Source organism: Schistocerca nitens, chromosome 3, assembly GCF_023898315.1.
Source record: "Schistocerca nitens isolate TAMUIC-IGC-003100 chromosome 3, iqSchNite1.1, whole genome shotgun sequence".
NCBI classification, from domain to species: Eukaryota; Metazoa; Arthropoda; class Insecta; order Orthoptera; family Acrididae; genus Schistocerca; species Schistocerca nitens.
Genome location: NC_064616.1, coordinates 170123816 through 170136292, shown reverse-complemented (window position 1 = coordinate 170136292; position 12477 = coordinate 170123816). Strand labels below are relative to the sequence as shown.

Here is a 12477-nt window from a genome sequence, read left to right as displayed (position 1 = left end):
TAGAAATCGACATAAACATCATTTCCGCCCTTTTTATTGCTCATGAAAACCAAACATTGCACGTTGTACCACCACACGGCAAGACCTTCAGAGGTGGTGGTCCAGATTGCTGTACACCCCCGGCACCTCTAATACCCAGTAGCACGTCCTCTGGCATTGATGCATGTCTGTATTCGTCGTGGCATACTATCCACAAGTTCATCACGTCACTGTTGGTAAAGATTGTTCCACTCCTCAACGGCGATACGGGGTAGATCCCTCAGAGTGTTTGGTGGGTCACGTCGTCCATAAACAGCCCTTTTCAATCCCTCCCAGGCATGTTTCGATAGGGTTCATATCTGGAGAACATGCTGGCCACTCTAGTCGAGCGATGTCGTTATCCTGAAGGAAGTCATTCACAAGATGTGCACGATACGAGAGCGAACTGTCATCCATGAGGACGAATGCCTCGCCAATATGTTGCCGATATGGTTGCACTATCGGTCGGAGGATGGCATTCACGTATCGTACAGCCGTTACGGAGCCTTCCATGACAACCAGCGGCGTACGTCGGCCCCACATAATGCCACCCAAAACAGCAGGGAACTTCCATCTTGCTGCACTCGCTGGACAGTCCGTCTAACGCGTTCAGCCTGACCGGATTGCCTCCCAACACGTCTCCGACACTTTCAGGTTGAAGGCATATGCGACATTCATGGGTGAAGAGAACGTGATGCCAAGCCTGAGCGGTCCATTCGGTACGTTGTTGGGTCCATCTGTACTGCGCTGCATGGTGTCGTGTTGCAAAGATGGAACTCGCCATGGACGTCGGTAGTGGAGTTGCGTATCATGCAGCCTATTGCGCTCAGTTTGAGTCGTAATACGACGTCCTGTGGCTGCACGAAAAGCATTATTCAACATGGTGGCATTGCTGTCAGGGTTCCTCCCAGCCATAATCCGTAGGTAGCGGTCATCCACTGCAGTAGTAGCCCCTCGGCGGCCTGAGCGAGGCATGTCATCGACAGTTCCTGTCTCTCTGTATCTCCTCCATGTCCGAACAACATCGCTTTGGTTCACTCCGAGACACCTGGACACTTCGCTTGTTGAGAGCCCTTCCTGGCGCAAAATAACAATGCGGACGCGATCGAACCGCGGTATCGACCGTCTAGGCATGGTTGAACTACAGACAACACGAGCCGTGTACCTCCTTCCTGGTGGAATAACTGCAACTGATCGGCTGTCGGACCCCCTCTGTCTAATAGGCGCTCCTCATTTTTGGGCGGGTTTAGTAACATCCCTGAACAGTCAAATGGACTCTAGAATGAGATTTTCACTCTGCAGCGGAGTGTGCGCTGATATGAAACTTCCTGGCAGTTTTAATCTGCCAGGAAGTTTCATATCAGCGCACACTCCGCTGCAGAGTGAAAATCTCATTCTGGAAACATCCCCCAGGCTGTGGCTAAGCCATGTCTCCGCTATATCCTTTCTTTCAGGAGTGCTAGTTCTGCAAGGTTCGCAGGAGAGCTTCTGTAAAGTTTGGAAGGTAGGAGGCGAGATACTGGCAGAAGTAAAGCTGTGAGTACCGGGCGTGAGTCGTGCTTCGGTAGCTCAGATGGTAGAGCACTTGCCCGCGAAAGGCAAAGGTCCCGAGTTCGAGTCTCGGTCGGGCACACAGTTTTAATCTGCCAGGAAGTTTCAAATGGACTCTGTTTGTGATATAATGTCCACAGTCAATGTCTATTTTCAAGAGTGCTGGGAAACTGGGTGATGCAATACTTTTTTTGATGTGTGTATAATTACGGCGATGACGGCCAGTGACGCGTTCAGTGCAGATGCGTACCAAGCTCGAACTCTTACGGGAATCGGCGAGGTCCCGCGAGTCATGAGGCTATTTAGCAGGGGCACTACATTAGTAGTGAGTGGTGTAAGTTGAGAATTTGGATCTGAGGGGAGGCACGGTAGGGAAGTCCGTGCGGTTGTGGTGACCACTGTGTCGAAGTGGTCAGCGCATCTGCCTACATAGCAGAAAACCCATGTTCGGAACCCAGTAGGACACAAATGTTCAACTCACCCCACGGATATAAATCAGTGCGCACCGGCAGCTAATGTCTTTGATTCCTTTGTATCTTGACAGCTTATGCTATTAGCGTCTCGTTTCCTAATCTAATTCCCTCAGCAGTGCCTGATTTAATTCGACTATATTCGAGTACTCTGATTTTACTTCCATTGATATTCATTTTATAATCTCTTTCTAAGACACTGCCCATTCCTTTCAGACCGGACTCGCATTCAGAAGGACGACAGTTCAATTCCTCGTCCGGCCGTCCTGATTTAGGTTTTCCGCGATTTTCCTAAATCGCTTAAGGTAAATGCCGGAATGGTTCCTTTGAAAGGGAACGGCCAATTTCCTTCCCCATCCTTCACACATTTTAAACTTTTGCTCTAATAAACTCGTTGTCGAAAGGACGTTAAGCACTAATCTTCCTTCTTCCTTCATTCATTTCATATCCAACAATCGTAACGAGGGAACGTTACAGAACATTACACTATAACGTTCTGTCATTGTTTCCCTTTTCTCGATGCAGCATCTAGTTGATGCAGATATGTAATACTTCATACCATTCAATCTACTGCCGACACTAATTATTACTTAAAAGAATACGTAGTCTACCTAAAATCTTGTCAAGATGGCAGCATGCATCATTTTTCCGACTGTCAAAGTGCTTTGTCACCATGCGCAAGCTATAGACAAATCTCAGCTTTACCACCGAAGATCTTATTAAGGACATAGCACCCATCATATGTGATTGTGTCAAATAGTTTCCTCACGTTGTGAAAGTGACCGACAAATGTCGGCGTTTCCCACAGGACAAGTAAGAATTAGTAGTAAATGAAATGCGCATTAGCGCGGGCAGTAGTGTCTTTTAGAGTAGGCAAGTAGTGCCAGGGAGACGCTAATGACGAAGCTTACTGCGGGCAGCCTGGAGACCGCGAACCGTACGTAACTCGGGGCGGGGTGACACCACACCGCTAACGCCACTCTAATTAACACAGGCTGCGGGCCTCAAGAGCCAACAAACTTGTGTTGTGTGTGTGTGTGTGTGTGTGTGTGGAGCGCGGTCGGGGGCGAGGGAGAGGGTCGGGTCTGCGTCGTAGATACTCATCCTGTGTGAGAAGAACCACCCATACCACTTACATTCCTTCCGTGCCCAACAGCGTCCTTCCCGCCAGTTTCACGTCACATGTCCGACAAGTGCGACGACTCCGCCCTAAAAGTCGTACCAAAACTTTTAGTTCACCCCACTGTTCACGAGTAAGTTTCCTTAACTTTACTACTCCTTTTACATTACATTCCTAGCTTCCCTTCCTTTACGATACCTCCAATTCTGTTAGTAAATATTTTATTTTCCCTCTCCTCTCCTCTCCCCCTACATTCTTTTCACTATGTTCCTCCTCAAGCCTCTTAATGCGCGAACTGTTAGGAACACTCAGAAAGAAGAGGTGAAATGGATGTTTTGCACAGATTACGAATGAATGAAGACGAAATTCTGTGAATTTTACCAGGCGCCGTGGCGTACTGGATTATGCACTGGACTCGTATTCAGGACGACGCCGGTTCAAATCTCTACTTGATCATCAGATTTAGGTTTTCTGTGGTTTTCCTAAAGCGATGAAGGCAAATAAAAAGGAACCGATCGATTTCCGACCTTGTTCTCCGTCTCTAATGACCTCGCCGTCGACGGAATTTTAAATCCTAATCTTCGTTCTATTTCTTTTCTGTGAATTTTGGACAGTACGCCTCTTTCAACGGGACGATGGAGTTTCGGAGACGTATAGATTAGTTTCTACCGAAAAATTGATATAACTGAGTTACTAGCTATGATAATATCCCCCGTTTTAAAGGTTTGACGTTAAAGAATCCTCTCTTTTCGTTTTCATTAGTCTAGAAATGGCCTTTTTTACTGAAAAGTGGTCGGGAAGTCGTTAAAAATCGTGAGCGCTCAAGACGTCAAAAACACGGTATGGTTGAATATAATGTGCCACTAATTCATTGCAGACAAAGTTTGCGAGATCTCTGAGATTGCGAAGACACTGATAAGCTACGTCAGACACATTCCACATTACATTTGCACTTCGCCTTCAGGTCACGAGTGGCCTACCGGGACCATCCGACCGGCGTGTCATCCTCAATGGAGGATGCGGATAGGAGGGCCGTGGGGTCAGCACACCGCTCTCCCGGTCGTTATGATGGTATTCTTGACCGAAGCCGCTACTATTCGGTCGAGTAGCTCCTCAATTGGCATCACGAGGCTGAGTGCACCCAGAAAAATGACAACAGCGCGTGGCAGCCTAGATGGTCACCCATCCAAGTGCCGACCTCGCCCGACAGCGCTTAACTGCGGTGATCTCACGGGAACCGGTGTATCCACTGCGGAAAGGCCGTTGCCTCACATTACATTTGGCCATGCAAAATCTTTGTATTGATCCGCATCTGTTAACCATTGGTCACACACGCACTCCAATGAACACCGCTCATAAGGGTTTACACTAGTCCGGGATAGTGCATTACTTCTTCTTTCGAGATTTAGGCTGGTAACTATACAGCCATCTTCAAGGTGAGTGGGTGACAGAATGAAAACCACTTGACACAATATTGTGGAGTAAATGCGTATCTATCAGAGATAATGTCGGAACAAGATTTTCAGTCACAAATAAACATAGCATGTGTAGACTCAGCAAATCCACAGTGCTTACAAATTATGTGGTTAACTACTAAAATGGATGACATGGGTTACAATGCCGAAAAAGTAAGGCTCAGAACAATAATTCCTCTGAGGAAGAAGACGGGAAATGAGTGGATTCTATTATTTGTTGAGCTTAAAATCGCCGTCTCTGTTGATCAGGTTCTCTCTTAATTGTATTTCCACAGTTTCTTCACCACTGAATCGCAACAGGATGAGGCTGTGGCCATAATCATGACTTTCACGTAATCATTAGAACGGCCAGCATTAATACAATGCCAGCTAATGCAGATTTGTTGGCCTGTAAAAGGCGGATGTGTCACTGGTGTTCAAAGCACCATCCCTGTGTATTGCATATTGTTTTTCCTATGTAGACTATCTTTTACCACACTGACGAGTTATTTTATATGCGAGAAGACTTCAGAAAGTAAGTTACTCATTATTACGACAAGCCATGCAACTTTTATTGAAGAGAACCGATACGTATTACTCTTTCTCGATATAGTCACCATGATTCAGTTAGATGCTCCACTGATCGGTCTCACGGTATCCGTTATGATGTGGAACGTGTAAAGTGCATAAGAAATGCACACAATATTTTTATTTTGAGCTTGAAATTTTTATTACCCACCCCATTCCCTTAAATAGCACTAAATGCGTATATTATACCTATGGATTTATATATTCCTATTCAAGAATTCAACTATGCTATAGAAGGACTTTTCAAGGAGATATGATTTCAATGTATTTTTAAAACTGTTACTGCTGTCTGTCAGACATTTTATTTCATCTAGTAATTTATCGAAAGGTTTTACAGCAGCACATTTGACCCCTCTTTGTGCCAAAGATAGGTTAAGCAGATGATAGTGTAAGTATTTCTTTCTTCTGGTATTATAATCATGAATGACATTGTTTTTTTTTTTAAATGGTCCATGCCGCTGAGAAAAGTTTCATTACTAAGTAACTGTACTGTAAGGCTGTTGTAAGAATTCATAACCTTTTAAAAGATACCTACAAGATGTTCGACAATGAATCCCACACGTTATTCTAACCACTTTCTTTTGTGCAGTGAATACTTTTTGCCTAAATGTTGACTTACCCCAAAATATTGTTCCGTGTAACATCAGAGAGTGAAAGTATGCAAAGTATGTTGGCTAGTTAGTTTCTATATCCTAAAAATTAGCAATTATTCTTATTGAAAAAGTTGCTGACCCAGTCCCTTTAGGAGATCCAAAATATGAATTTTCCAATTAAGATTCTCATCTATATGTACACCCAAAAACTTAGTACGCTCTACCCTGGCTACTGACTTCTGTTGATGTGTTATGTTTATTGAAGGAACTGTACTCCTTGCAGTAGAAAATTGGATGCACTGCGTTTTTTCAAAGTTCAGAGCAAGCCCATTCGCAGAAAACCAATCAATAACTTTTTCAGACATTATTTGTATCATCTTCTATTGGAGTTTGTTTTACTGGATTCATAATTATGCTTGTATCATCAGCAAACAGTGTCAGTTTAGCTTCTTGTTTCAGATAAGAAGAGAAATAATTCATATATATCAAGAACAAAAGGGGACCCATGATCGAACCCTGTGGAACATCTAATGCAATTTCACACCAGTTAGATGAAGTAGGAAAGTTCCTTAAATCACTTAAACCATATAAAGAAACATTCCTATTGGTGACATTTTACCATTTGAAGACTCTAGTACGTGGGCAGTGAAACTTTATATTGCTGTCTCAGTGGAACAGCATTTTTAAATCCAAACTGTGATCTACTAAGTATCCCATTACTGCTGAAATGGCTAAACACTCTTGAGTACATTACTTTCTTGACAATTTTTGAAAATGCTGTGAGCAAGGATACTGGCCAGTAATTATTGTAGTCTGTGGTGTCCCCTTTCTTGTAGAGAGACTTGACAATGGTATATTTTAACCTGTCTGGGAAAACAGCTTGAGTTAGTGGTACATTACAGGTGTGAATCAGAACATCAGCTGTAACTGCTTCACATTGTTTTTAATATCTTGTTAGAGATGTCATCTACTCCAACAAAATATTTATTTTTCAAAGATTTAATTCTTTTCCTTATTTCACAAGAGGCAGTTAGATGAAAATTAATCTGACTAGGATTTCTCAAAACTGACACTTTCATGTACTGCTTGGCTTTTTCTTTCTAACTATTCTCACCAATTTTTTCACCTACACAAAAAGAAATGGTTGTTAAATACATTAGCTATTTGTGTACTGTTGCTTAAGATGGTCTCATGCTCCTTAATAGTAATGTTTCTTTCCCCAGTGATTACTATACCTGTCTCTCTTCAAACAACATTCCATACTGATTTGATTTTATTGCCCGAGTTGTTAATTTCAACTCTAATATACATACTTTTTGATTTTCTGACAACTTTTCTCAGTATATTACAATAATTTTTATAGCGTAAAATGACTTCTGGATCTTTAGTAATAACTTCTGCCTCATACAATTTTCTTTTCCTCTCTGAAGACACTTTAACACCTGTAGTGATTCAAGGTTTCTTCGAAAACTGTTTGGTGTCACATTTAGTAATTTTTTGGGGGCAACAGTGTTCAAAAAGGGATATAAATTTATCAAAAAATATGTTACATTTATCAATGGCATTTGGCTCATTATGTACATCTCCCCAGGTAACATTTCTTAAACTTTCTCCGAAGTGCTCTATAGACACTGGGTTGACCAGCCTTACACTTTTACTTGATGGTTTCTGAACTATACACCCTGCTCAGTTTTGCAAGTTAATCACTCATGTATCATTATCCGATAATTCATTTATCACAGGGAAATCATGTGTTAGTTTTACATCCTCTTGCTGCAAAAATACATTATCTATTATAGTGCCACTGTCTTGAGCTATACATGTAGGGAAATTGATCACTGATTCTAAGTTATACGACATTAATAACACTTCTAGTTCACTTTCTCTATCACAAATGCTTAGAAAATTTACACTGAAATCATCACAGATTAATAACTTTTTGTCTGACAGACAGCATAATAGCGAGTCAATTTTTTTCTTGGATAGCTCCCAATCTCCTAACGGGGACATGTACACTGTTGCTAGTACCAACAGTACATTATCTAGATGTAATTCAGATGCACAAACTTCAAAGTACTGATCGACACAAAATTTACTTACTTCTACAGTTTTGTACTTATACACTTGTTTTGTGTAAACCGCAGCTCCTCCTTTATCCATGATAGATTTGCAAGTGTAAGATGCTAAATTATACCCATTTATACTGACACTTTCCATCCCCACAGCTACATGGTGTTCAGACAGACAAAGTATATAAATCTCATTCTTATTTTTGAGATCATCTAAACACACTAACAGCTCATCCACTTTATTTTTTATTCCCCTGATATTTTGATGAAGTAAATTGATACTACCCTTAGCTTTATCCCTGTTTACTGCTCAAAAAGCTTTTTTATGCTATTTTTCTTGAGTATTGTCTGCCCAGACTTTGGCTTTAACCTAAAAAACCTGTCTGCCTGGTCCCATTAACCACAGGGATCATCCCTTGTATGACTGTGCGCCCCCCCCCCCCTTTCCAGTATCCGCTAATAGAGAAGCTAAATTATCTTTCCCCTTCCTATTTAGGTGCAGACCATGTGTAGTGTATCCTCCCCTACCAACAGTCGGAAAGTTGTACCAATTGTTCAATTCCTAGACGATACAAGTGCGCTCCTTAGCCACGGAGCTATTCGAGAACCGTTCTGAGAATGTTCTCATCGACGGAAAGTCTGTGATTGCTGCAAATCAGTTTCTCGATTTCCGGGACAACGTCGTTTGTGGTCGAAGTCGATGGCCTCAGCATCACCCACGCCTGTGCGGCCTTTGTCAAGTTGTTGGCACCGTTTCGCTATGGCTGGACGCATCACTGCACTGGGTGCATTTACCGCCAGAATTTCATGGTGAATCTGTGGAATTGAAGCGTTTTCCCTACAAGAATCTTAGTGTCCCACGCTTTAACAATGGAGTATGTTTCCGGTTGGCACGCCACTTCACCCCCATCCTGTGAGGAACATGCTATAAGACTGGCAGCAGAACAGTGTCTGCAAGTCACCCAGAACATGTCCTCTCCTCTTACAGTGCGTAACTCTCGATGCGCAACGGTGTTAGCGCCAATGCCATTTGTAACTTACTTTTTGAAGTCCTCTCGTACGTGCACAATTACACAGTGCTTAGGGTGTTTTGCTTAGGGCGAATCTCTGACACCTTTTATTAGCTTTTACCCCAACGTAACGTCAAAAATACTTTAGTGTAATCACCACTGACCGGCCCAAATGCACACAGTATTTAAAAAAGTAAATCAGGACTGGCTTCACACTGCCAACTGCGCCCTCTGGTGACAGCCATCACCCTCGCGTTGGGCGGCGGCTGGCTTAAATAAGCCGGGTTATGTCCAAATGTGTACAGAGAGACAGCATATACTTCGTTCATCAGCCTCCTGTGAGATGACGCCACGGTGCAGAGATACTTTAAGAGAAATCAGGGCTCACATACACAGATTTAGCTGTGTAATACAAACATTTCTTACGTCAACTGATTCCGTCCACTGTGTAGACAGTTACAACTAAGAGCTGTCACGCCTACTGAATTTTATTAATTTAACAAGTGGCATGGCTGTAAGGAAAGTAGAGAAACTTTATCAACAGTAGTATTTAATACATCGCACAAGCGGGGTGTCTTGACAGGAATCAGAAAGTGAGCCAGTGCTCCGTATGAATTCTGACTTGTTGGCAAGCTGCTGAGGAAGCAGCAGTGCTGTAGTGGCTGGGCGAGGACAACATCCTCGGGCACCATGGGGACTAGCAGGTACTGGTATACGGGCATACGGGCACTATGTTCTGGAACAGTCTTTGGCAAGACCTTCGGAAGAGTCAGGAAAAATATCTCTACGGGAGAAACTTGCACGGAAGTCCCTCTAATATTAGTATATAAACGGCCAGTGCGTAAGGCCAAGACAGTGATTACCAGAAAGAATTTAGGAGCAATGTTCAAATGTATGTGAATTCCTGAGGGACCAAAGTGCTGAGGTCATCGGTCGCTAGACTTACACACTACTTAAACTAACTTATGCTAAGAACAACACACACACACCCATGCCCGAGGGAGTCGAACCTCCGGTGGGAGGGGCCGCGTAATTCGTGACATGTCGCCTCAAACCGCGCGGCCACTCCGTGCGGCTTTAGGAGCAGTGCAAAAGGCGTTCGATGGGTGTACTCACTACAGAGCGACACTCTGAAGCTGACGAAGTAAAAATTACGAGAAGTCTGTACAAATTAGAGAAAAGATAACTGAGTCTCTGGTAAGTATCCAGCAACAGTTATCATCTTCAGTTTTCTGCCTTAAGTTCAAATAGTTCAAAATGGCTCTGAGCACTATGGGACTTAACATCTGAGGTCATCAGTCCCCTAGAACTTAGAACTACTTAAAACTAAGGAACCTAACGACATCATAACACACATCCATGCCCGAGACATGATTCAAACCTGCGACCGTAGCAGCCGCGCGGTTCCGGACAGAAGCGCCTAGAAGCGCTCGGCCACAGCGGCCAGCCCGCCTTAAGTGAAGAACAAGTTCTGTCGAGTTTGTCTCTAGTATTAGCAACGAACCATATTTGATACTTTCTGCGTGTCACAGTATAAAGCGGAACAAATGCTGTCCCGCACTTCTGTCCCACTGAGGTAAAAGTACTTGACTGGGTGTTGGATAAGTTGCAAGCAGAGCACTCATCTGTGGTAGCGAAAGGTAGACCTCGGGAACTGGGACTTGCCGGAAAAGATTAACATATGGAGTCGTAGGGTGTAGTTCTTGGTTTGCAAATACGACACCTCTCCAAATAAGGTTTAACTATTGGGAAATGGATTGTTCTTCAGTTGAATGCTTAGTGTTTGCAACCTTACTCACATTCTACAGAGTCAACTACTTCTCCTCTCGATTCCTAAATCACCTCCGCTACGCATGTTAGTAGACTTGTCCCCTCTCTATCCGTTAAAGGTAACTTTGTAGACTTCACCCCACACTGTTATCAACATCCTGGGTGCACTGTGCAGGCCACACCTTCCACCAAAGCTGGTGATAAAACCTGTGCCGGGTTGCGACATAAGATTACTGCCATCTGGTTATAGGGTGTGGTGAGTAGAAGCATTCCGTAGCAGGGAATTGGGTGACAGAATATTGGAGAGGAAGCAGGAAGAGCGTCGGAATCAGCCCCTGGAACTATGTACAGCCAGAAGATCAACGGCCAGGGTGCTGGAACAGGTCAAAAGAAGCAGAAACAATTCTGAGAGCCCAGCAGATGGAGAAATACTTGTAGAAAAAACTACAAGGGAAACCAGCAGAACTACAGCATCAAGACAAAGAGTTCAGTCAAGTGAGAACACCAATAGCTTTAAACCTCTGTGTATAACGTTGCATTAACATAATACGACTTAAGCTAGCCGTTCAGATGTTAGAGGCATCAGTGCAAAGGATGCTCTTGTATTAAGATATAAGTCAGAATTTAACGAGTTCACCAACAATGTGAATCCTGTGTTCGAAGCAGGCCAAATGGAATGGTATTTCAATACATCATGTCTAAAATTATGGGACAAGCTACAGTGAAATTAAGTGTCTAAGACAGAGTTAACAATTGTGATCAAGTGAAGGTAATCTTGGAAGAAAATTATTCAGCTAACTGCGCTACAGACTACTACTACTGTAGGATATTTCAGACCACACAAGCAGTTGCATCATGAGCACACTGAAGAGATGAATTACCAAAGTCATTCAGAGGAGTGGTCACCAGAGAGACAGGGGCGACAACGACAAGGTGCATTACAACCGGCATGTGCCCTTGGACAGGCTCGGTTCATACAGGGCGTAGCAGATGACCGGATACAGACAGCTCTACGAAGCTGCGGTGAATAAATTGGGTTAGGTGACGCATGGGACGAGGAAAGCACACTATTGTCCGCGAGAGAAAAATTAGTTCCCGAGAATGGCTTGTAAGGAAGATGAAATTCGAAGTAACACAGGAGGAAGATGTTATAACTGTAGCCAGAAGGGCCACACAGATCGTGGAAAGGCGACGAGGAACGCGAGGGGGAGTGACACCCACAAAGAAGGAAGAAGTCAAGATCTACAAGAATTTTTGCTATAGCTGTGATAAACAAGGGCACACAGATGCTGAATGTAAAAGAATAACCATTTGTGAAAAACGCATGTTACAGGTGCAACCATTATGGGCATATTAAGACCCCAATCCAGTTGCAAATTAGGGGCAGTTCCCACAAGTAAAAAAAAAACAACTTAAGTTTGGGACACGAACAAGTCACGTATTATAACGATGAAACTGCCAGTCTCTGAAGCAAAGAGTTGAGTTCAGAATGTTCAAATGTGTGTGAAATCTTATGGGACTTAACTGCTAAGGTCATCAGTCCCTAAGCTTACACATTACTTAACCTCAACTATCCTAAGGACAAACACACACACCCATGCCCGAGGGAGGACTCGAACCTCCGCCGGGACCAGCCGCACAGTCCATGACTGCAGTGCCCTTGACCGCTCGGCTAATCCCGCGCGGCAAAAAGTTGAGTCATGACGATCACAACTAAACGAAAATAAAGATGCAAACCATGGATTCACTTATTTATTTATTTTTCTACAGAAAGATGTATGTTCTAACTATTAATTCGGGAGACTTTTTAAAAATACAAAGAAATTTAGATGCA

General features: G+C 43.3%; 1 protein-coding gene and 1 pseudogene across 1 annotated transcript in view; both read right to left on the bottom strand.

The window, feature by feature from the left end:
- The window catches only part of LOC126248110 (dystrophin, isoforms A/C/F/G/H-like), a 1130095-nt gene that overhangs the window by 573038 nt on the left and 544580 nt on the right, over nucleotides 1-12477 (bottom strand). The gene's annotated exons all lie outside the window — the stretch shown is intronic.
- Nucleotides 4310-4427, bottom strand: LOC126249903 (5S ribosomal RNA; annotated as a pseudogene).